The following is a 25,393-nucleotide window of genomic DNA, read 5'->3' on the forward strand; positions in this document are numbered from 1 at the left end:
TTTTTAATACTAAAAGAATCTTTAGTTTGTGGATGGTTGTCTAGGATTTTGATGAAGAGTGGACAAACCATTCATCTAAGTTTGTCTGGACAAAAATTACCGCCTGACGGAGCACTGTCACTAGACGAGCCAAGACTTTCGTGAAAACTCACGGGGCAGATTTCATTCCAAATGGCAGGACTCTGGACTGAAAATGGCAACCACCTATAGCGAAACAAAGGAATCTCTCATAATTCACATGATTTGGAATGCGTAGATATGTATCCTGGAGGTCTACTGCAGATAAAAAGCATCTCCCCAGAAATCAATGGTATGATCAGTTGCAGTGTGATCAATCTGAAGTGTACTATATTCGTCCAGGAATCAACTCTCTTCAGGTCTAGCACAGGTCTGTAGTCGCACAAAGCCTCCTGTGTTAGGAAGATTATCAAATACACACTATGAACTAGGAAGGTCATCGTGAGGAACTTGAGCAACCACCGTCTCTCCAGTAATACATGTACTTCCACAACAGGGCCTGCTTCTTGATGGGATTCTTAATGACTGAAGTAGGGATGGTTCCGGAGTCCTGAGGCCAAAATTCAAAGGGTATACAATAACCTGTCATAATGATATTCAAGACCCAGTGGTCTGTGATGTTTTATTCAAAACCTTGTAAAAGTCCATACCTCTTCCACTTACCACTTGTGGGATGGCAAGAGATCAGTAATAGTCAGGACTTCCACTATGAACCCCCATGCTTGATTGGGTTAATTCGGGGCTTTAAACACATTCTTTAGCTGAAACTTGTTTTGTCGAGAGCCACAGGATTCAAAGTCTTAACTGGAAGACTATCTGTGATTCCTACCCCAAGACTTTGGGAGGAATGAGCACAAATTTAGAAAACTGACTTACTCACCGTTCTAGAAGTACACTTAAAATACTTTAAATGTTGTAGAAATGTGTATGTGGGAAACGATTCATAAAAAAATAAATGCATAACGTTTAGAACACTTGTGAAATAAACTGTCAAAATGCATTAACTAAATACATGTCTATTAATGCGTGCTTCAGAAAAAAAAGTTTTGCACTAAGTAAGCATTTCTTAACGTGTATATTAACAAGGCTCCAACGTTTTCTCACTTGACTCTTGCTCACAGTTACAAGAATGAGAGATTTAGAAAACTACTTAGAATTAGTGACATCTTTCAGAAATGTGCTGACTATAACATCGTGTCTATCCAGTTCCTCACCCCGTGTTAGATTATGTGTTAGAATACAATGAGCTTAAAATCAGTTTATACTAAATGATGACTTAGAGACACTGTGAATGATGTTTCTGAATAACATAGATAGATGCTTTCATATTACTGACCAGCTATTGTTCATGCATCAAGCTCATAGAGCATCCCAGAGGTGGAACGGGTCTGGGTAAGAGGGTTCTCATGAGAACCTTCCCTCATGTAACAAGTATTTTGCAAGTTCTATCTTCCTTGTACCAGGACATTTTTACTCTCTCTATTACGCAGGCACACATTTACTAAGTGCAAAGCTGCCTTGCTCTTCTTATAGCAGCTAAATTAACAAGATGCCTGTTATTTGGTTGGCCGTTTTTTGAGAGGCACAGAATGCTCAATTTTATTTATATCTATGTCCTGGCTTTTGTGCCTGTATTGTTTTATATTATTTCACGTTTTAGAATAGGTCTTTTTTAAGGCTTTTATGCCTGTATGCATTCTATTTGTATTGCTCTATTTTACATTTTTTTATTATTTGACTGTTTTATATTAATCCGCCAGTGTTTAAAATCATGTCCATATTTATGATCGTCTGGGAAATGATCGAATAAAGATTATTTGATTTGTAACAAGTATTAAATATATTGTATCGACTAGTGGCAACGAGGGTACAGACTGTGGGAATCGGAAGAAGAAGCATTGTATGATCTACGACACCACCTTTTGAACTATTTCTATTGGATATCAACAGAGGATCCCTATGGAAATGTTCGAAAATATAAAACTATAATAATGAGTGTTTCTAGGTAGTTAGGTAGAGATTATTGGATTTCTCTAGCTTAGACTCATATCTCTATTTCAGTGGTCTCGTTGATGGATTTCTCCTTATCCTGAAACTCTTCTTCATGGAGAGTTGTTTTCTTTAGCTATTCCTCTAAGGTGACTATGGGCCATATTATCAAGGAACGCCGATAACATTATCGCCGCTTTAGCGGCAGGAAACTGCCGCTAAAGTGGCGATAATGGGCTTGATAATATGCCCTTGGGAATTCCCATAGAAGCCCATGTTCACACCAGAACCTGGGCTTCTATGGGAATTCACAAGGGCATATTATCAAGCTCATTATCGCCGCTTTAGCGGCAGTTTCCTGCTGCTAAAGCGGTGATAATGTTATTGCCGTTCCTTGATAATATGGCCCTACATTTGGATTTTTGGTGATCAATGCCACTGCAATAATCACACTTTTATTAACAGTTGTTACTGCAGCTGTAGGGAACTCGGCTGAGTTTTCAGAACTACTCTTTATCAGGAGTTAATTTCTTATTTGCTCTTCTCCAGAGGAACTTTTCATGGGTTCTATTTAGAATAGGTCTTTGGTTGGTTTATGTTTTTTTTTTATGGAACACTGTATATATTTTTCTAATGCTGACTCTTATCTAATTCTATTTTATATTTCTGTAAACTTACTAATCGGAATAGGAAGACATAGATAGTCTAACCTCATGATAAATAAAGGTTTTGAAACTTTCACAACCTTTGCATCAATGACTGATCGCAAATTCTTAATGTCATTGGTGATTTGAATTGATTTGGGAAAAGCTCTAAGTTGCCTATGGTAGAAAAGGTCCGTTGAGCTCTCTGGAGCCACAAGGATTCACTATGGCGAGATTTGTAATTGGTTGTATATTAAGACTAAACCATCTTTGTGAGACCTTGGGCTCCTGCAACCTAAAGGACTTAGATGAACCTCCTTTATAGGGCAAGGTGGGTTTCTTGTTCTTGAAAGGCTTAGGCTCTACTTTGGATGTTGGTCGGAAAGCTTCCGATCGCAGGCTGAGGCTTTCCGACCGACATCCAAGGTTTCAAATCCGACCACCGTATTATAATTAGGGCTCCCGGTTTTATGGTATTTATTTTTTTAGCATTTCCGTCTGTATTTATCCATATTTATTTTCTGCCCACTTTATCTGTATTTATCCATATTTATTTTGGGTTTTGCGGATAAATGAAGTGGTAAAACTGTACATTTCCATATTTATTTAACTGATCGACGCACACACATATTTTGATGTCTGTCTTATTTAGCTATTTTAGCTGCCGCATATTATATAACAAAACATCCACTGGTAAATATTCGCATTATACCACGAATGTATGTTAACACATGGCATTGTTTAATGAAATTGCATCTTTTTTTCAATTTCCTGTGCTGTCCATCTGCTCAGGTGTTGGCATATAGTTCATGAAAGGCAGAACAGAGTGACTTAAAAGAAGCCCAATTATCTGTATTTATCCACTTTTAAAAATAAATGCAGACAGACAACACATTGTTTTCTGTCTGTATTTATCTGTAAAAATCCGTAAAAACGGAAAACCGGGAGCCTTAATTATAATGATGGCGGTCGAATTTGAAACCGGCTGGTCAATCTGACTGGCTTCGATGGGCTCAAGGAGCCCGTCAGCCAGTCGGAACCACAACATAATCCCTTACGGGCGGCGTTTCTGTGCCGTCGGGATTATGATGTCGGTTTCCGACAGGCTTTCCATGTTGGAGCTTTTAGACATGGAAAACCTGTTGAAAAGTGACTTTAGGAGCCCCTAGCACGGCCCCCCTTCTTCTGTTCATGCTAAAACCTCATGCTCTAAAACATGTAATAGGAAAGAGCAGAATTAACACATGAAACTATGGTTTATTTTCACTCCATAGGCTCATCAGGTCGTACGTGTGACGCACATGCAGCCAGGTCTGTTAGACCCTTTGGGCAGGGTTACATTCTCTCTGCACTTTTGCAGCAGTGGGTTGGTGCAAAATTAGTATTTGTAGTTCTTTTAAGTTTGAAAAGAGGTTTATTGAAAAAATGCAACGTAGCATACATATTTAACATAAACTGCAATATGTTAATATAATCATAAATGGTATAATGGCTTAATAAATAAACAGCAAAAACCAAACAGTTGCATGAATAAAAAGGATACAATACTTAGAAATAGAGGGAGGAAGGCAGAAGAAAAGGGGGGGGGAGAAGATAATAATAATCTGACCATAGGCTAATGAGGAAATAGGAGCGCTTAATACAAAATAAAGTGATTTGAAACAATTGGGAAATAATAGCTGTAAAGAAAATATATATATTATTAGAAAGCTTTTATAGTTGTACATTATGCACCAAATAAAACTAATTTAAGTAGCCTTGACTTAAAATATACATCATTGTAAAGTAAAAAAAAAAGACAAATAATGCAAGAAATAGAATATATAAAAAGGGAAAATATGTTTATGGAGATTTGAGAACTTCTTCCAGTAATGGACGGTGTTGATTAAATGTTTGAGCAGAAGTATCTAGGAAAATATTAATAGGTGACCATAAATGTTCTCTTTTAATAAGTAGGGATAAAGGAGAAATACAGGCACGATCCAGTTGATGGTTATAACAGACACTATACCACCAAGCTTGAAAGGATAAGTGTGTGGATTGTTTCCAATTTTTGGTGATTTGTTGGAAAGCTGTTGCAATTAGTAAATCCACACTATCTGCATTATATGTGATAGTTTGCCATTGTTCGGAGAGTGAGCCTAGAAAAATGTTTAGAGGGGAGAAGGGAAATTCAGTATTGATTTGAGACCCTACCTTCAACCAGAATTGATGGGTGATAGGACAGAGAAATAACATATGAAATAAATCTGCATTGGAAGCATTACAAGACCAACAATTTGAAACAATTGTAGGTTTAAATTTATGTAGGGATGCTGGAGTAAACATGAGCCTATTGTATAGAAAGAAAAGTGTATGAGTTGCACTAGCCGATCTTGAGGTCTTGCGAATTTTGGTCCATAATTTATCCCAAAATGAAATGGACCATGAAGTATGAAAATTATGTTCCCATTGTATTTCTCCTTTGGATTTACATCTATGTTCTGTGGGTTTAGTAAGAAATTTATAAATAGAAGACGCACTTGGTTGGGCACTTAATATGGGAAGGATATTGCCATGAGTTGATGAAGGGAGAGAAGAGAAAGATGAAGGGGATAAGGACAAGAGAATAAAATGAATAGAATGAATCAATGCCTTAAATTTATTAGAATATGAGTTTGGAAGGTTATAAAGTGTCTGCGATTCAGGAGAAGTGAGAAAGGTATCATGTGGGTAAAGTTGATGAACCCAGAGCAGACCTTTATCTCCAGAATATTGGTTTATTATTAATTGTTATAAGGTGGCTATGCCAAATCGAAGAGTTGAGAAAACGATCAAGATCAGAGAGATGCGAAATAATTATTGATTGAAATAATTTAAGCGAAGTATTATATATAGGTGAGGATGAAAAATGTGTCTTATGGGTAAATGTGAGAGATTCTTTAATTGAAAAAGGGGAAAGGAAAGAAAATTCGACATCTGTTCATGACGGGGGAGTATCTGAGGATGAAAGATTTAAACATTTAGAGAGCTGCGTAAGAAGAAAGGCCTTATGATACATCTGAAGATCAGGGAAGTTAACACCTCCAAGAGATTTATTACGTTTGAGCATAGCGAGGGATATACGTGTTTTTTTTTTGTTCCATAAAAAGGCAGATAGAATAGAGTACATTTTTTGAAGAAATGAGAGGGCATAGCAAGAGGAATAGCAGCAATAGTATATAGAATAACAGGAACAAGCATCATTTTAATCGTATCAAGTATGCCCCACCAGGTCAAGTATAAAGGATGCCATTTAGAAATAGAGCTGGAAATTGTGTTTGAGACTTGGGTCATATTCAATGATAGATTAAGTTTGATGGAGGGAGCAAACCATAACTCCAAATATTTGATTTTTTGGGTGTTCCACGTAAAGTTAGATGAAAGAAAGTCATGTCTGAAGCAAAAAACATTGAGAGGAAGGATTTCGCATTTGTCAGGGTTCAATTTATAACCACAAAGTGAGGAAAAATCATTGACCTCAGTCACAAAAGCTGAGAGAGAAATGTCAGGCGTAGATAGATGTAACAAAATATCATCTGCATAGACACTCATTTTAATATGAGTTTTAATATTTTGGAAACCAAAAATATCAGGATTTCATTTAATTTTTAGCAAGAAAGGGTTCCAGAGCAAGGAAAAAAAGAAGTGGTGAAAGAGGGCAAGCCTGTTGAACACCTCTGAGAAGAGTAAAAGATGTGGAAATAGAACCGTTGACAAAAATGGAAGCTTTGGGTGATATATATAATAAAGAGACATAAATAAATTTGGGTCCAAAACCAAACCATGAGAGGGTATGAAAAATAAAATACCAATCCATCCGGTCGAAAGCTTTCTCCACATCAAGCGAGATGGCTGCAAGTGAATGAGGATATTTGTTTAATTTATGTAAAATATTATTTAAAGTCCTAGTGTTGTCAGAGATGGACCTACCTTTAATGAAACCAGATTGCTCTGGATAAATGATAGTTGGCAAAAGTGTTTCTAAACGAAGAGCCAGTAATTTGGCGAATAATTTATAGTCGGAGTTAATTAAAGATATCGGTCTGTAATTTTTACATAAATGAGGATCTTTTCCTTCTTTGGGAATTAGACAAATAAGTGAATCCTGAAAGGTACCATAAGAGGCCTTAGAAGAAATGAAAAATGTAAACAGCGAGTGGAGATGAGGTAGAAGCAACTTAGAAAAATGAGAATAAAGTTCTATAGGAAATCCATCCGGACCAGGAGCTTTTCCTGTTTTAATGAGACGTAGGGCATGAGAGATATCTTTAACGGAAATCTCATCTTCTAAGGATGAAAAATCAATACCATTGGGAAAGTGTTTTGGGAGCGAGTCTAGGTATTGTTGTATATGCGTACAGTTTTGAGTATCCTCAGGAGTGTAAAGCGACATATAGTATTTTTTAAATTCCTCTAAAATATCTAGATTCTTGGTTGTTCTGGAAGAATCAGAATTTAGAATATATTCAATGTTTATATGATCTTTCTTAACTTTAAGATAAGAGGCAAGGAGTTTGCCAGCTTTATTTTAGACGCCATAATATCAAGCACAACCTTTAAGAAGATAGGAGCTAGCATTTTCTGTAGAAAGTTTATTGTATTTAAATTTTTCTACAATAAGATTATTAAGGTCAGCTTTCGCGGGAGAGGTAGTATAAAGTATTTCTAACCTCTTAATGTTTTTAAGAAGTTCAGAAGCTGTCTGGGAAATTAATTATTTCTTTTTAGCGACATAGGAAATGATAAAATCTCTGGTTGAGGCTTTAAAAGCATCACATACAACAGCAAAGGATGAAACAGAGGATAAATTACGATTAAAGAAGTCAGTAATAAAGGACTCAAAAGAGCAAGTAAAGGTTTGATCAATTAATAAGGATGTATTAAATTTCTATCTTCTGTTAGACTCATTAACATAGAGTAATTCCAAATCTAAGATTACTGGAGCATGGTCTGAAATCAATATAGAACCAATGTCTGCATGTATTATGTGCTGTGTAAGTGCCATAGAAACAAATAAATAGTCTATGCGAGATTTGGAGAGGTGAGTAGGAGAGAAAAAGGTGTATTCACAGAGTTGAGGATTGAAGAATCTCCATGAATCAACGAGAGATCTATGGGAAATTAAAGTATTGAAATGTTGGTGCATCGGGGAGTGGATGAAAATTGCTTTGGAGGAACAGTCTATATATGGGTCAACAATTAGGTTACAATCACTGCCAAAAATAGCATATGGTGTGGGTATAGACATCAAAAGCATGGAGATATGAGGCCAAATCAGGTTTAGTGGGCGCATACACCTTAAACAAAGAAATAGGAACAGATAAAAAGGAACCTTTAAGTTTTTTATGACAAAGAATCACTGTACCATTCTTCTTACTTGTACCAGGAGAGGAAAAAACAGTTCCTACCCATTGATGTTTAAGTTTCAAAACTTCTGAAGTAACAAGATAAGACTCTTGTAAGAATACAACCCTCTGTCTTTTGATGGGTGTACCCAAACCTTTGACATTTCACGTAATTATACATAACGTAATTTATTCAAAAATATAAGTAAAAGAGAAAAATGCATAAAAAATAAAAAAGGTTACAGCAAAATGAACAAAGGAAAAAACCTTTATTAATCAAAAGAACCATTAGTAAAGAGCTCAGTAGAAATAGAAAAGGAAATGAAATAGGGAAAAGGAGAATAATAAAAAGGAAATAAGAGAAAGCTAGAAAGAAGGAGAAGGGAAGAAAGAAATTAAGGGAGAGAGTAAGAGAAAATACTGAATAAATGTAGAAGAAGAACAATGAAACATACTATAAACTCACACATGAACGGAGGGTGCTGAGGAGACAAAACGAGAAGACGTATGACCAGCGCGACAACTCCGGGGGAAGATCAAGAGGAGAAACATGTTCCAAACAATTTTATACAATGGATGGTGGAAATACGAAAGGAAACTGATATCTGAAATGGGGAGTCAAAAAAAAGGAAAGAAGGTAATTAATAAGATTTTATCTTGAAAAGTGAATTGAGAAATAAAATAAGGTTACACATGTGACAAGGAAACAATATTATTCTCATGAAGAAGACGCTCTTGCGAATTCCATAGATTCTTCTCCGCAGCTGTCAAGAAAATGTTGAAGTAAAGTAGGATCTTCGTAGGTGGTAGTTTTATTTTTATGAGTTACTTTGAAGAGGCAAGGGTGAATCAAACCATATCTGACGTTTAGATCACGAAGTGCTGGTCTCATAGCAAGAAAACGTTTCATTTTATCCGCAGTAACTTTGGCATAATCTTGTGGGAAAAAGAGTTGTGATCCTTGCCAGGAGATACAACACTTATATTCAACTGCTTGCAGAACTTTCAACAAGTCTGTGTACTCTAAAAAGTAAAGTATATCACCTCGTGGTTTACGTTGAGACGAGAAAGTAGATGAAGGACGACCAAGTCTATGTGCCCTTTGTATGTTCAATGAAGGAGATGATGGCATATCCAGTACCTGAGGAAGAAAAGATTGAAAAAAGGCTATAGGATTGGAATCTTCCAAACCCTCGACTAAGCCAAAAATACGTAGATTATTGCATCTACTATGGTTCTCAAGGTTTTCAACTTGTTTCTGAAGTTGAAGTATTTTAACTTTCATTGGAGGAATCTGTTGTGAAGAGACGTGAAGAGGTTCGACTTGACATTCCACAGAAGTGAGCGTAGTTTGAAACGAAGACCAATTGTCCTCTAAAGCTTGGAGACGGGTGTTTGTGTCCTCCATATATGGTTTGAGAGCTCGTATTTTGTTGAGAAGAAACTCCAGAGAGACTGGTGTAGGAAAGGTAACTGATGAAGGAGGGTCGTTTTTGATTCGCTTAGTGGAGGATAATAATGATGAAGAATAAGGTTTAGACGCATTTTTGCCGTTGACGTGAGGTGAATGTGAGCTAGAAGTAGGCGGAAATGTAGAAGTACTAGAAGAAGATTCTGTAAGATGAGGTAAAGTGGTCATAGTAGAGTCTTCCATGTTGTTTTGTAATATTGAAAAGGGATTAGATGTAAGTACTGCAGTAGATTTGGGGCGTACAACAGGTGTAAAAGAAGAACCAGTGGCCCGATTAGATTTACTTCTCCCCATAGACATGGGCATTCAACAAGGTAAATATTAATTATGCAAAGAAATGCGTACAAACAGGCTTGGAACAACGTTATGATGGAAAAGTAGTACCAGTAGCTGAAATTCTGTGAAAAAGATTGTATATCGCTAGTGGAAGTTCATGGGGTAATCATTAGAGGCAGCAACAATCTTAGCGTGGGGAGTCAGCTGTAGAAATAGATTGGAGCAAACCATAACTCCAAATATTTGATTTTTTGGGTGTTCCACGTAAAGTTAGATGAAAGAAAGTCATGTCTGAAGCAAAAAACATTGAAAGGAAGGATTTCGCATTTGTCAGGGTTCAATTTATTACCACAAAGTGAGGAAAAATCATTGACCTCAGTCACAAAAGCTGAGAGAGAAATGTCAGACTTAGATAGATATAACAAAATATCACCTGCATAGACACTCAATTCAATCCAATTCAATTCAGCTTTATTCGATTAAAAACATTAATCATAAAAGCAAAAGCACAATGCATAAAAAGACAATAAACATAATTACATTAACAGCTGATTCCTTGATTTAAAAATGAATTTTAAAAAAGCGGTGACGGAAGCTACAACATAAGGTGAATCTAGCATTTGGAGGGCTAATAGTGCAGGGCGACACTGCCTATCACCAAAGGATTTCAAAACTGGCAGAATCCATCTTTTCCTGGGAATGGTATAAAATTTACACAAGAAGACAACGTGTAATGTAGATTGGGTTGATATATCGTCACATGGACAATTACAGAGAGATTTAGACCAATCATTACAGGCAGGGAAACTTAATAACCTGTGGATAATACCCAAGCGGAAACGGACTAACAGAAATCTGTCAAAATCTCCAGGTACAATTGTTAAATACGGTTGTATTAAAAGATGAGTGGAGATCAACTGATGTGCCTGAACAGAAATCTTCTTCAGTTCTATACACAGTCTAGAGTCATTTAAGTAGTCCAGGCACAGTTTTTTCAAGTCCTTTCTCGCAATCAGGGTCAAAGAGGTAGGATCATCATAAAATTCACAGTGATCCAATTTACAAAAAACCAATTTGATATAAGTTAACCATCTTATCCTTGGCGCCCCTTCCAACTTTAAAACATCCATAATAATATTGCGATTCAAGCCCAAGTTATCCGAGGTCCAGATCCTATGCCATTCGAGTATAGGCTGTATTTTAATTATATCTTCTAGATAACCAATACCCAGTTCAGCGTGGCATATGTAGGTAGATGTAGAATCTGGTACTGCCCGAAGGAACCGTAAAAATTTATTTTCTACCGCCTGTAGAGTGGAGACGTCGACAATCCCCCAAACACCAGCACCATAGGTGGCAACAGAAACGCATTTTGCATTATAAATTTTCAGCAGTTCAGACGGGAGCCTCCTACCCAGTTTCATGCTAAAATTATGAAGGGCAATCACAGTTCTCGCGAACAGGGCCCTCCTAGTTTTTACAGCAAGTTGCCAACTTAATTTATTATCAAATAAAATGCCCAAATATGCAAACGAATTGGTGTATTCTATCAGCTTATCGTACACATGCATGGTCTTTAAACCCCTGCTACCACCACTGCCACTAGTCATAGCAAAAGTTTTAGAGACATTGATGGTAAGCCCCAAATTGGACATAAATTTCTCAAATGAGGAAATTACACGTTGCAGGGCAAGTGGGGTACGGGCCATTAACATGGCATCATCTGCGTATAATAGGGCTGGAATAGTTCTCGAGTCTATTTGGGGAAGGTCACTACAATTTTGGACTAGATATTTTTCAAGGCCTTTAATATATAGGTTAAAAAGGAAGGGAGTGAGAACACATCCCTGTCTCACTCCTTTTCCTATCTTAAAATCCTTTGTATATTGGCCCTCCAACCCGTATCGTACCCTAGCCTTGGCCCCTGCATAAAGTTGTCTAAGAAAGGTAACTAAGACAATATCCACACCAAGCTCATCTAAAATTTCCCATAACTTTGCGTGTACAACGCAATCGAAGGCTGATGATAAGTCAACAAAAGTTAGGTATAGATTACCCCTTTTGGCCACCGTATATTTATTCATTAAAAGATTTAAATTGATACTCTGATCCACAGTCCCCATACCCTTGCGAAAGCCATATTGGATGTCACATAATATTCCCCGGTCCTCAGCCCAATCTTGTAACTTGTTTAAAATAACTCTACCGGCAATTTTCATAGACGAGTCTAGCAGGGAAATGGGGCGATAACAAGCCGGGTTATCTCTGTCTCCTTTCTTAAAAATAGGAACTAAAATGGAAACTAGCCAAGTTGGAGGAAGACTGTTTTCTGCAGATGCGTTAAAAAGTGAAGTTAAAAGTGGTCCCCATAATTCAAGATTGGATTTAAAAAGATCTGCAGGGACACCATCCGGACCTGGTGCCTTGCCCCATTGGCTGGTCATTATGGCCTCGATTACTTCCTGTAGCTCGAAGACCAAATACTTTTCACATTGAGATCCCCGATAGAGCGGCTCGATTACTTGGAGCCCAGGAGGATCCGAAGCAACGACAGGGCAGTCATAGAGATGTGTGAAATGACTGATCCAGTCATTTTCTGAGATTGCGATCTCTATGTTAGCTCTGTCCGAGTTAATTAAAAAAGGAGCATTAACAGCCTTCCAGAAGGCTGCCGAGTCTTTTGATGCGGCTGCCTCCTGTAATGCCAACCACATCAAATTTTTTAGCTCTTGTTTCCTGTTTTTCAGGGCAATTTTGTACTCCCTTCTAGCATTAGTGATGTTACATGTATTTTTAATTTTGGCATGGAGGACAGACTTCAGCTTTGAATAGGCTTGGGTGCATGAGTGATCAAACCAGCCGTGCTTCGCTGGTTTGCTTTTGTTGGTTTCAACGAAGAGGGCCGGCTTAATAGTTGCAGCAATTATTGTAAAGTTCTTCACAATCTCGCTTGAATCGCCCTCTTCTTTTAAGCAGTACATAAGGTTGCTATAACAGTCGGTGATTATTTTGCTCAAAAGATCTTCATGGTTTACACGTTCCCAACTTAATGCATAGCCATTCTGCCTACTAAGTTTGATATAATTAATATCATTAATATTTCTATACCTCAATTTTGCAGTTTGACATTGTATCATCAGACTTAGGCTAATTGGGAAGTGGTCGCTTAAAGCCAGGTCGTGTGTGTTAAATGTCTTTACTCTAGAAGAATGCCTGTTGAACATCAGAATAAAGTCTATTGTGGACAAGACACCACGGCCGTTAAAGGTTGGGGAAAAATCTGTCGAGGGAGATGTTAACATGTTACAGAAACCCATATCATATGTTAGTAATATGTCATTAAATAAGTCCCCTTGGACCGTGTGCGCAAAATGCGAGAGGCAGTCTTCATCATTAAAATCATATGTTAAACCACAGATCCCTTTGCCTATATGTTTACATAAAGAACAATTAAAATCACCCCCCCACAAGATAATTACGTCTTTGTTTGTTGAGTCATGAAGTCTCTCTAAAACGTCTAATAAAGATTTCAGAATACATGAGAGGAGATGCTGTGGGATGTTATTATAGAAGTTAACAATAATCACCTTCACAAGTAAATCACAGGTTAAACCAATAACTTGATAGTAGGGATCATCCAGAAAATCACATTTATCATAGGTCACAAGATTTGAGATGTAGGTGCAAAGGCCTCCCTTTGCTCTACCACTGGCTGACGGAACCGCTGGAGTAAAAAAAGTACGGTATCCAGCCAAATGGGCAGACTCTCTAGCCAGGTTTCCTGTAGACAAAGAATGTCAAAGCTCCCTATAAAATCCAGCCACAAATCATTGGAAATCTTCGATTTTAGTCCAGCAACATTCCAATATACAATTTGAATTCCTTCGTGGCCCATTCTAGACTTATTCCCCCTGCTCCCAATACCCAAAGTTGTTAGCGATGGCAATAAGTGCGTGGGGATTTGAGGATCAGTAGTAGACCCCGAGTCCAAGGTCATGTTGTTATCCTTGGATGGAATTATAAGGGTCATAGGGTCAGGGCTAGATCTATCAATACCAGCAGGGGGAGGGGGCCTAATACAAGCCTTGTGAGTACTCATCGCCCTGGGGGCATTACACACATCGTTTTGCATGAAATTAGATACAGGTTGTGTCGTACAAATCTCTTGGATCGTATTAGATGGACCTTCCCCAGGATCTTCAACCGTATTGCCCCCTGGCTTAACCAATCTAATGCGTCAATCTACCTCTTCTAGTGAAGGTAGATGCTCAAAACGATTGCATGTCTGGATGGGATATTTATAACCATAATTTATAGTTGGAGTACTTAATTGCTGGGCACTAGGCTTGTAGAAAAAGCCTAAAGGAACCACGCCAATGTTGCCTAAGGCCAATGCGTGGTAATCCATGCTACGCAATATCCAACGTACAAATTGGGGAGTCTTGAAATTCAGAACCACGCAATCACCCGAAAAGACTTTGGGATCTCTTCCCAGCCAACTCACCCTTCTTGTCATCTTGAACTCCATGAACAACCTATTAGTATCACCCACCCTAGATCCCAACCAAGCTAAGGACTTATTTCTTAACACCTGCCAGGGTTCAGGCAAATCATCTCTCAATTTTGGGACATTAGTTAATATAATTGTATAAGGCGTAGCAGCAGGTGGTAAGTCCAAAAGAGAGGCAGATGAAGCCTGAACTGGATTTACAGCTAATGTGGCGTTATGCCGATTATCATCCTTGAAATGACAATCAGCCACAATTTGCCTGGAGTTTGAGTGACGTGTAGTAATACCCTGGGAGGAAGGTGGATGATTGTCGAGATGTCTTAGATTCGACAGGATACTCCCTAGCTTTAAACAGGGCTTACCCTGGTCCTTGTTTATCCTAGGTTTAGGTACACTGGGGATGGGTAATGGCGCGTCGATGGATGTCGAAGGTTTCGGATATTTAGATATTATTTCTTCGATCGCACCAAGCCTTGTGATAATATTACTCAGGGAGTCTCTAAGGAACATGTCCAGTGCCTCAATCTTCGTTTGTATCGCCAGTGTATTAGAATGTGGTAAGACATGGGTGGGAGTTGGCACAACAACACGGGTTGCTTTTTTCAATTTGGGAGGGGTTTGTGAGTTCCCTTGTTGCTGGTTTTCGCCTTGGCCCTAGATGTTAGTCCGGCCGTTACCTCTGAGGTAGAGAGTGGGTTTTTTGATCGTTTAGTGGGTGGCTGAAACTCAGTATCCTGCTCAGTAAAAGAAATATGATCTGAGATATCTAAAGCACACCCATTAACAACGACGATGGACTCATCTATTACTTGCTTATTATGATTTAGTAATGGATCCCCCGAGCAAGTTGGAGCAACCGTACTATCACGAGTGATTGCTTCTTCAACAGAGACAATTTGCTCCTCCAGTGCTCCCATAGCGCCAGTGAGGTAATTTAAGATAGAAACACATGGTCCCTCCCCAGATTTCAGCTGCTTCTTGGGTGAGAACTTACAGCTTTTCTTTTCACCATTGTAGCAGGGTACAAAGGAGAGGAGCTAGAGAGGCAGTAAGTCGAACAAAAAGGTAAAAGAATACTTTTGAGGGGATCACAGATGAATAGAAAACAATGTCAGACCAAAATGTGTAGGAATATGACTAGGTAACTCAACAACAGTCAATTGGTCATACACCTCCAGCAGAGGTTCATGTACTAATAGGCAACAAGTATTTATCTGTCACAATGGTTATAGCAAGGGATTAAAAGACCAAAGTCTATGGCCCAGCCCAGCCTACTCCTGGCTATGACGGGCTAAGACGGGCCCGTCTTGGCCCGGTTTTCGCCCGGGCCGCGCCCGCGCGCGTCCCGCGATGTGGGACCTCGTTGCCGGTAATGAGGGCTCCGCGAGGGACCGGGTTCAAAGTGCTGCGTGCAGGTCCTGGATGCCCAGGGGCTGTGCAAAAGAGCTTCTTCCTCCACCAATATTCAAGGTCTCCCGCGATGCGGGACCTCGCTGCCAGTAATGAGGGCTCCGCGAGGCACCGGGTTCAAAGTGCTGCGTGCAGGTCCTGGATGCCCAGGGGCTGTGCAAAAGAGCTTCTTCCTCCACCAATATTCGAGGTCTCCCACGATGCGGGACCTCCCTGCCGGTAATGAGGGCTCCGCGAGGGACCGGACTCAAAGTGCTGCGTGCAGGTCCTGGATGCCCAGGGGCTGTGCAAAAGAGCTACTTACTCCACCAATATTCGAGGTCTCCCGCGATGCGGGACCTCGCTGCCGGTAATGAGGGCTCCGCGAGGGACCGGGTTCAAAGTGCTGCGTGCAGGTCCTGGATGCCCAGGGGCTGTGCAAAAGAGCTTCTTCCTCCACCAATATTCGAGGTCTCCCGCGATGCGGGACCTCACTGCCAGTAATGAGGGCTCCGCGAGGGACCGGATTCAAAGTGCTGCGTGCAGGTCCTGGATGCCCAGGGGCTGTGCAAAAGAGCTACTTCCTCCACCAATATTCGAGGTCTCCCGCGATGTGGGACCTCGCTGCCGGTAATGAGGGCTCCGCGAGGGACCGGGTTCAAAGTGCTGCGTGCAGGTCCTGGATGCCCAGGGGCTGTGCAAAGGAGCTTCTTCCTCCACCAATATTCGAGGTCTCCCGCGATGCGGGACCTCGCTGCCAGTAATGAGGGCTCCGCGAGGGACCGGGTTCAAAGTGCTGCGTGCAGGTCCTGGATGCCCAGGGGCTGTGCAAAAGAGCTTCTTCCTCCACCAATATTCGAGGTCAGACACTCATTTTAATATGAATTTTATTATTTTGGAAACCATAAATATCAGGATTTCATTTAATTTTAGAAAGAAAGGGTTCCAGAGCAAGGATAAAAAGAAGTGTTGAAAGAGGGCAAGCCTGTTGAACACCTCTGTGAAGAGTAAAAGATGTGGAAATAGAACGGTTAACAAAAATGGAAGCATTCGGTGATGTATATAATAAAGAGACATAAGAAATAAATTTGGGTCCAAAACCAAACCATGAGAGGGTATGAAAAATAAAAGACCAATCCATCCGGTCGAAAGCTTTCTCCGCATCAAGCGAGATGGCTGCAAGTGAATGAGGATATTTGTTTAATTTATTTAAAATATTTTAAAAAGTTCTAGTATTGTCAGAGATGGACCTAACTTTAATGAAACAAGATTGCTCTGGACAAATGATAGTTGGCAAAAGTGTTTCTAAACGAAGAGCCAGTAATTTGGTGAATAATTTATAGTCGGAGTTAATTAAAGATATCGGTCTGTAATTTTTACATAAATGAGGATCTGTTCCTTCTTTGGGAATTAGACAAATAAGTGCATCCTGGAAGGTACCATAAGAGGCCTTAGAAGAAATGAAAAATGTAAACAGTGAGTGGAGATGAGGTAGAAGCAACTTAGAAAAATGAGAATAAAGTTCTATAGGAAATCCATCCGGACCAGGAGCTTTTCCTGTTTTAATGAGACATAGGGCATGAGAGATATCTTTAACGGAAATGTCATCTTCTAAGGATGAAAAATCAATATCATTGGGAAAGTGTTTTGGGAGCGAGTCTAGGTATTGTTGTATATGCGTACAGTTTTGAGTATCCTCAGGAGTGTAAAGTGACATATGGTATTTTTTAAATTCCTCTAAAATATCTAGATTCTTGGTTGTTCTGGAAGAATCAGCATTTACAATATATTCAATGTTTATATGATCTTTCTTAACTTTAAGATAAGAGGCAAGGAGTTTTCCAGCTTCATTTTAAACGCCATAATATCGAGCACAACCTGTAAGAAGATTGGAGCTAGCATTTTCTGTAGAAAGTTTATTGTATTTAAATTTTTCTACAATAAGATTATTAAGGTCAGCTTTCGAGTTAGAGGTGGTATAAAGTATTTCTAACTTCTTAATGTTTTTAAGAAGTTCAGAAGCTTTCTGGGAGTTTAATTTTTTTTTTTTAGCGACATAGGAAATGATAAAATCTCTGGTTGAGGCTTTAAAAGCACCCCATACAACAGCAAAGGATGAAACAGAGGATAAATTATTATTAAAGAAGTCGGTAATAAAGGACTCAGAAGAGCAAGCAAAGGTTTGATCAATTAATAAGGATGTATTACATTTCTATCTTCTGTTAGACTCATTAACATAGAGTAATTCCAAATCTAAGATTACTGGGGCATGGTCTGAAATCAATATAGAACCAATGTCTGCATGTATTATGTGCTGTGTAAGTGCCATAGAAACAAATAAATAGTCTATGCGAGATTTGGAGAGGTGAGTAGGAGAGAAACAGTTGTATTCACAGAGTTGAGGATTGCAGAATCTCCATGAATCAAAGAGAGATCTATGGGAAATTAAAGTATTGAAATGTTGGTGCATCGGGGAGGGGATGAAAATTGCTTTGGAGGAACGGTCTATATATGGGTCAACAATTATGTTACAATCACTGCCAAAAATAGCATATGGTGTGGAGATAGACATCAAAAGCATGGAGATATGAGGCCAAATATTGTCATCAGGTTTAGTGGGCGCATACACATTAAACAAAGAAATAGGAACATTATTAACTTTAAGATGAACAATTAACCAACGACCTTCATCATCTGTATCTTCAGATAAAAAGGAACATTTAAGTTTTTTATGACAAAGAATCACTGTACCATTCTTCTTACTTGTACCAAGAGTGGAAAAAACAGTTCCTACTCATTGATGTTTAAGTTTCAAAACTTCTGAAGTAACAAGATAAGACTCTTGTAAGAATACAACCCTCTGCCGTTTAACGGGTGTACCAAAAGCTTTGACATTTCACGTAATTATATATAACGTCATTTATTCAAAAATATAAGTAAAACAGAAAAATGCATAAAAAATAAAAAAGGTTACAACAAAATGAACAAAGGAAAAAACCTGTAATACTGAAAAGAACCATTAGTAAAGAGCTCAGTAGAAATAGAAAAGGAAATGAAATAGGGAAAACGAGAATAATAAAAAGGAAAGAAGAGAAAGCTAGAAAGAAGGAGAAGGGAAGGAAGAAATGAAGAGAGAGAGTAAGAGAAAATACTGAATAAATGTAGAAGAAGAACAATGAAACATACTATAAACTCAAACATGGACAGAGGGTGCTGAGGCGACAAAACGAGAAGACGTATGACCAGCGAGACAACTCCGGGGGAAGATCACGAGGAGAAACATGTTCCAAACAATTTTATACAATGGATGGTGGAAATACGGAAGGAAACTGATATCTGGAACGGGGAGTCAAAAAAAAAAGGAAAGAAGGTAATTAATAAGATTTTATCTTGAAAAGTGAATTGAGAAATAAAATAAGGTTACACATGTGACAAGGAAACAATATTATTCTCATGAAAAAGACGCTCTTGCGAATTCCATAGATTCTTCTCTGCAGCTGTCAAGAAAATGTTGATGTAAAGTAGGATCTTCGTAGGTGGTAGTTTTATTTTTATGAGTTACTTTGCAGAGGCAAGGGTGAACCAAACCATATCTGATGTTTAGATCACAAAGTGCTGGTCTCATAGCAAGAAAATGTTTCCTTTTATCCACAGTAACGTTGGCATAATCTTGTGAGAAAAAGAGTTGTGAACCTTGCCAGGAGATACAACACTTAAATTCAACTGCTTGCAGAACTTTCAACAAGTCTGTATACTCTAAAAAGTAAAGTATAACACCTCGTGGTTTACGTTGAGACGAGGAAGTAGATGAAGGACGACCAAGTCTATGTGTCCTTTGTATGTTCAATGAAGGAGATGCTGGCATATCCAGTACCTGCGGAAGAAAAGATTGAAAAAAAGGCTATAGGATTGGAATCTTCCAAACCCTTGACTAAGCCATAAATACGTAGATTATTGCATCTACTATGGTTCTCAAGGTTTTCAACTTGTTTCTGAAGTTGAAGTATTTTAGCTTTCATTGGAGGAATCTGTTGTGAAGAGACGTGAAGAGATTCGACTTGACATTTCACAGAAGTGAGCTTAGTTTGAAACGAAGACCAATTGTCCTCTAAAGCTTGGAGACGGGTGTTTGTGTCCTCCATATTTGGTTTGAGAGCTCGTATTTCGTTGAGAAGAAACTCCAGAGACTGGTGTAGGAGGGGTAACTGGTGAAGGAGGGTCTTTTTTGATTCGCTTAGTGGAGGATAATAATGATGAAGAATAAGGTTTAGACGCATTTTTGCTGTTGACGTGAGGTGAATGTGATCTAGAAGTAGGCGGAGATGTAGAAGTACTAGAAGAAGATTCTGTAAGTTGAGGTAAAGTGGTCGTAGTAGAGTCTTCCATGTCGTTTTGTAATATTGAAAAGGGATTAGATGTAAGTACTGCAGTAGATTTGGGGCGTATGACAGGTGTAAAAGAAGAACCAGTGCCCTGATTAGATTTACTTCTCCCCATAAACATGGGCATTCAACAAGGTAAATATTAATTACGCAAAGAAATGCGTAGAAACAGGCTTGGAACAACGTTATGATGGAAAAGTAGTACCATTACCTGAAATTCTGTGAAAAAGATTGTATATCGCTAGTGGAAGTTTATGGGGTAATCATTAGAGGCAACAACAATCTTAGAGTGGGGAGTCAGCTGTAGAAATAGATTGGAGCAAACCGTAAGTTGAAAAATATGCTTTGCTTGACATTGAATATCACAAACTGTCAGAGTGACAACCAGAACAGCCCTTCAGAGTGAGTTATTTTCTCTACTGTACAATAGCGGTAATTTGTGAGGGAACCATTCAGCTTCCCGAGGGAAAAACGTTATAGGTTGAGAGAAACAAAATAGCGGTCGCGGTCCGGTCGCGGTCCAGTCACGGAGCGTCGCAGGTCAAATAGAAAAAGAAGTTAACTGTGGGCTGACGGCTTTAAACAAAAGGCATCCTCAGGTGCGTTGAAGGTTCCGGCAGCAAACTCTTGTCAAGGAGTTGAAGTCAGAAGGCTTCCACCACCCGGAAAATGTAAAAGCCTCGGACCTTGACACGGAGCAGAGTCAACCAGCTGCCATCTCCTTCTGCGCCTAAGCTACGCCCCTATTTGTAGTGCTTTAACAGTGCAAAATGATATTTTGGGCCATTCAGTGCAAACGGGTAATGTGCAAAACTACATGCCTTCTCACTTTGGTTTGAGGCAAAGATTGCTTTCAAGGATCTGCTTGAATGTGATTTATAAGCTTGGAGATGTGTATAACCTGTTGTATGGCAGTATGAAAGAAATTCCTGTTCCATTAAAAAGATGGTACTTCAGGAAAGATTACTTGGTCGCTTCAGTTATGTGCTGTAACATAAAAAATAATCTAAATGAACTTGCATGTGTAAGTTACCCCAAGGCCTACACTTGGGAATTACTTATATCTTCTAACTGTTTTTACTCATTATTATTTCAGAATGGGATATTTTTCACCAACTACACCAATCTGTTTTCAACATTAACCAATCAAGTCCTCCCACTCAATGCTGGAACTCATTTTCCATAAGACATTTACAAAGCTGTGGAACTATACCTTACTGTAAGGAAATAAAAGACAGACTTTATGACTGTACTATGCTGTAGGGAAATAAAAGACGGATGTTGTGCCACATGTGCAATGTAAGTGCAAAGCTGATTACTTCCATCAGAGTGCAATATGCCAAACTGAGAGTACGAGCAACATTACATATTTGTATTCATTTGATATTACTTATACATATGACATTTGGGGCCCATGAATGTGACACACAGCACCAGTGTCAAGCAAAGGAGACATACCAGCCTTTACTAAAAGGCAGAGAGAGTGCATTCATACATAGGTAAAGGGTAGCAATGAGCGATATGAGCACAAACTACGGAGCTATATTGATCAAGGTGGGAAACCCCAAATACTATTTATATTATGCCAGCATAGTGTTCAAATTGTAAATTAGTTCTGTTTAGATTCGTTGTATGTGCATTCACCTTAAGACTGAAAATCTGGAACGGATCTAGGCTGCCTGAGTCTACTTCGGGCACTCCTAGGGGCATATTAACAAGCCAGGCGATAAAATTATCGTTGCTATGGCGGCAGAAAACTGCCGCTAAAACGGCGATAATGGGCTTGATAATATGCTCTATGGAATTCCAATTGAAGCCCATGTTAGATGTGAAGGACATCTAACATGGGCTTCAATTGGAATTCCATAGAGCATATTATCAAGCCCATTATCGCCGTTTTAGCGGCAGTTTTCTTCCGCTAAAGCGGCGATAATTTTATCGCCTGGCTTGTTAATATGCCCCTAAGTTTCTAAGCATTTAAGGTGGCAATCAGGTCAGAAGTTAGAAATTGCATGGCAGGCGCATGCAGAAAATTGTGTAAGGATTGCTCTGTTCATCCCCCCTATTGTGAGTTTTCATCTAGAAAATGACAAATTGCATCTGCAATTTGCTGTTTCCCCAACAAATTGTACCTGCACATGCGGATTTGGTAAGTTTTCAGGGGCTACATTTTAGCAAGTTTGACCTACCTAAATGCACCATGGGCAAAATGAGGTGATGTGGTAATCACTGAAGTGCTTGAAATTCCAATTCCTGCACTAACAGCGGTTGCACAGGAATCGGAAATCACCAGTCTTCATAATCAGGGCCCAAGTCTTGCTCTCTACCTTGCCATTGTGCGTCATCGAGCTCTGTAAAATGTAAATTTGCAGAGAAAAAAAACCTGCATACATTTTCCAGCTTGGGACCATGGTGCAAAAAAGCAAAAAATGCGGACTCTGCTCTGCGGGTTGTATTTGGCTGAGACAGGTTCTATTAGCATCAAAAGGATAACACAGTGCTGCTGAAAATCGCAGGCTCAGATAAATCGGGTAACTTTGCAAACTGTGGGGCAGATTTATGTTGCACTTGCGGCACTTTTGCGCCGCCGTTGCGTCACTTTTGTGACGCAGCAGCGGCGCAAATCCTGCGCCATGGTGCGGGGCATTTACAAACGTGACGCATCTCCCAGATGCGTCACGTTGTAAAGCCCTGCGCCACATGTAGGCGTTCCAGGGCAGGTGGGGGCGTTCCGGCGCAGGAACGCCTCCTAAAAGTGGCTGAGTGAAATCTACAAGATTTCACTCAGTCACTTTTAGGCCCATGCTGCGTCAAAACCCTGCGCCTGCTTGAAGCAGGCGTAAGGATTGACGCAGCATTGTACAGATAGGGCCCCCCAGATCATTGCTGGAGCTGCGTCGCGCTTGCGACGCAACTCCAGCAATGCGCCACTTTTCGGCACAGATGCGTCACGCATCTGTGCCGTTTTTGCCCCATGGTGCGCCGCATTATAAATGCGGCGCATCCATGGTGGCGCAGCTGTGGCGCATAATAACTGGCGCATCCCTGCTGATATGCAGGGATGCGCCAGTCGTCATAAATCTGCCCCTGTATGTATGGTAAAATTGTGAAATCAAAAATAGTTACAGGAGTAAAAAAAAAGCTTTGTTTATGGAGTGAGTTATTAAAAGTCAGCTCCATACTGTGCTAGACAAGGCAGTGCAAACCCACTTAACAATTAAACTATTATTATTACCAAAAATGTGCATGCCGTCTTCTCTTTTAGATCTCCCACCACCCTTGTTCCTCTGACGTAGAGGGTTTACACTGTCATCTTGCTGTCCTAGGTTATGCAGCCTTTTGGTGGACTTAGGTACTCAGCAGCACATAGTCTAGGAAGGTAGCATGACACGGCAGAGTGAAAACTCTTTGTCAGTGTGTACTGCAAGTCCACCCCCATATTTATGAGCACTTAAACCTCTTGTGCAATAAGCTAAATGTTCACTATTCAGTGTTCCTTGTCCTGAAGTGGCCCCTTGTTGTATGTGCATATTTCCAAGTGGGGTTGTTGCATTGAGCACCAACGCCAGTATTTGCCACTTCAATGTGTAATCAGAGTAATCAAGACATGGGCGTCACTCTATTGCCATGGCGTTTTCTGTTATTTGTTGCGTAGCCGATGATGTGAAGGCATAGAGGCAGATGTGAAGACATGCAAATAAATGCCTTGTGGTCTCAATTTCCCCAATCCACATAAGTTCTTGCAAGAGTATGCACATTTTTTAATAAGGAGAAAATAATGCTTGATTGAAATATGTTTAGTTTGCATACCCAGGGTTCAATTGACATGACTACGCCAAAGTCAGCCAGTATTGACATTTGGTATGCAGTGACCGTGAAAATGTGGCTATTAAAATTACGTGAACGAGTTTCCTAAGTGCAAGTGTTTATTTTCTGAGCTGAAATGTATTAATTTTTGTTCCTCGTGAAGGAAGTCATGTGCTGAACGTTCCCGGATTTGCAACATATTCAAGGCTGTTTGCCCGAAGGCTCTTTGCCCGGTTCTGCTCTAAGCAGTTGCACTCTGTGGGCCACATGTATGACAAGTTTTGACGGTCGCAAATGGAGAATTGGTCCATTTGCGATCGCATAAGAGCCTTTTGCCTTGTACTAACCTATAACCGACTCGCAAAATAGGGTTAGCAACCAGTATTAGGAAAGAGCATGTCAAGGGCGTCCCTTACAATTCCCCATGATATCCAATTGGCCCCCCCAGACGAATAGGGCTGTCTACAGTGGGAGCTCAACTGCCCGGGATACCTGGAAGTAAAAATATATCACAGAGCCGCGGACCTAATGGAGGGCAATGCAGGCAGAGTGATATGCTCCCTTCGCTCCACCATGGAGTTTTGGAAGTCCCTACCATTGTCAGTGGCCGGTAGAGTGGCCGTCCTGAAGATGGTGGCTTTGCATCATTTACCTTATCTCTTTGGGACACTCCCGATGTGGATTCCCCGTGCGACGTCCCGAGACCTGGACTCACAGATCATATCGTTTATTTTGGGATCAGGCCACAGACGAGTGGCCCTAGCCACGATGCAGCGCTCCACAGTGACTGAAGGGCTAGCAGTCTGCACCAAAGTCATCAAAGGGGAGCATCTCAGAGTCCCGAAAGACATCTCCCATCACCTTCACCCCTGCCTCCTTCCAGACATCCAGACCCGTCCAGTTCCCCCCATGTGGAAGGTGTCGTAACAGGTTGAAGGGGAAGTCAGGAGAGTAGGGAATACTACAATGGGTGCTTTGTAGATATCTAGCCCAGCACCGGGCCACCACTCTGGCCTCTTCAGTGTCCCACATGGTCTTCGCTGCATGCGTAACAATATTTTCGCTGGCTCTGGGGCTGTTGGAGTGAATGGGTATAAGGCCCTCTCTGGGTTCCACCTGGTCATCAGCCATTGGACCAGACATTGAAGATGCGCTGCAATTTAGTATGCTTCGAAGTCCAGGAAAAAGTTGGTTGTATGTCTTTACAATGCATGCCATTTCCATGCATGCTTTTACCATGCTTGTAATACCAAGGCATGGCATTACATCTGGGAATTTTACCACACATGTGTATGTGTGTGTTTGCATGTATATATGTGTATCCATGGTAAAGGTGCCGATGCTTCGGAAAGGAAACCTCAGTAATGTGAATAGTTGCAATATCACTCCAAACTTATTAACATGCCACTGAAAAATATAATCAGACATGTTTCGACTGTACTACAGCCTTGCTCACTGATAGTGAGGTGCCATCTTACAACCGAATTTACAAAAAGTGGTGTGTGACCTCACAATGGCCAGCGTGAAAAGACTATCAACCA

This window comes from Triturus cristatus, chromosome 2_2, assembly GCF_964204655.1.
Source record: "Triturus cristatus chromosome 2_2, aTriCri1.1, whole genome shotgun sequence".
Classification (NCBI taxonomy): domain Eukaryota; kingdom Metazoa; phylum Chordata; class Amphibia; order Caudata; family Salamandridae; genus Triturus; species Triturus cristatus.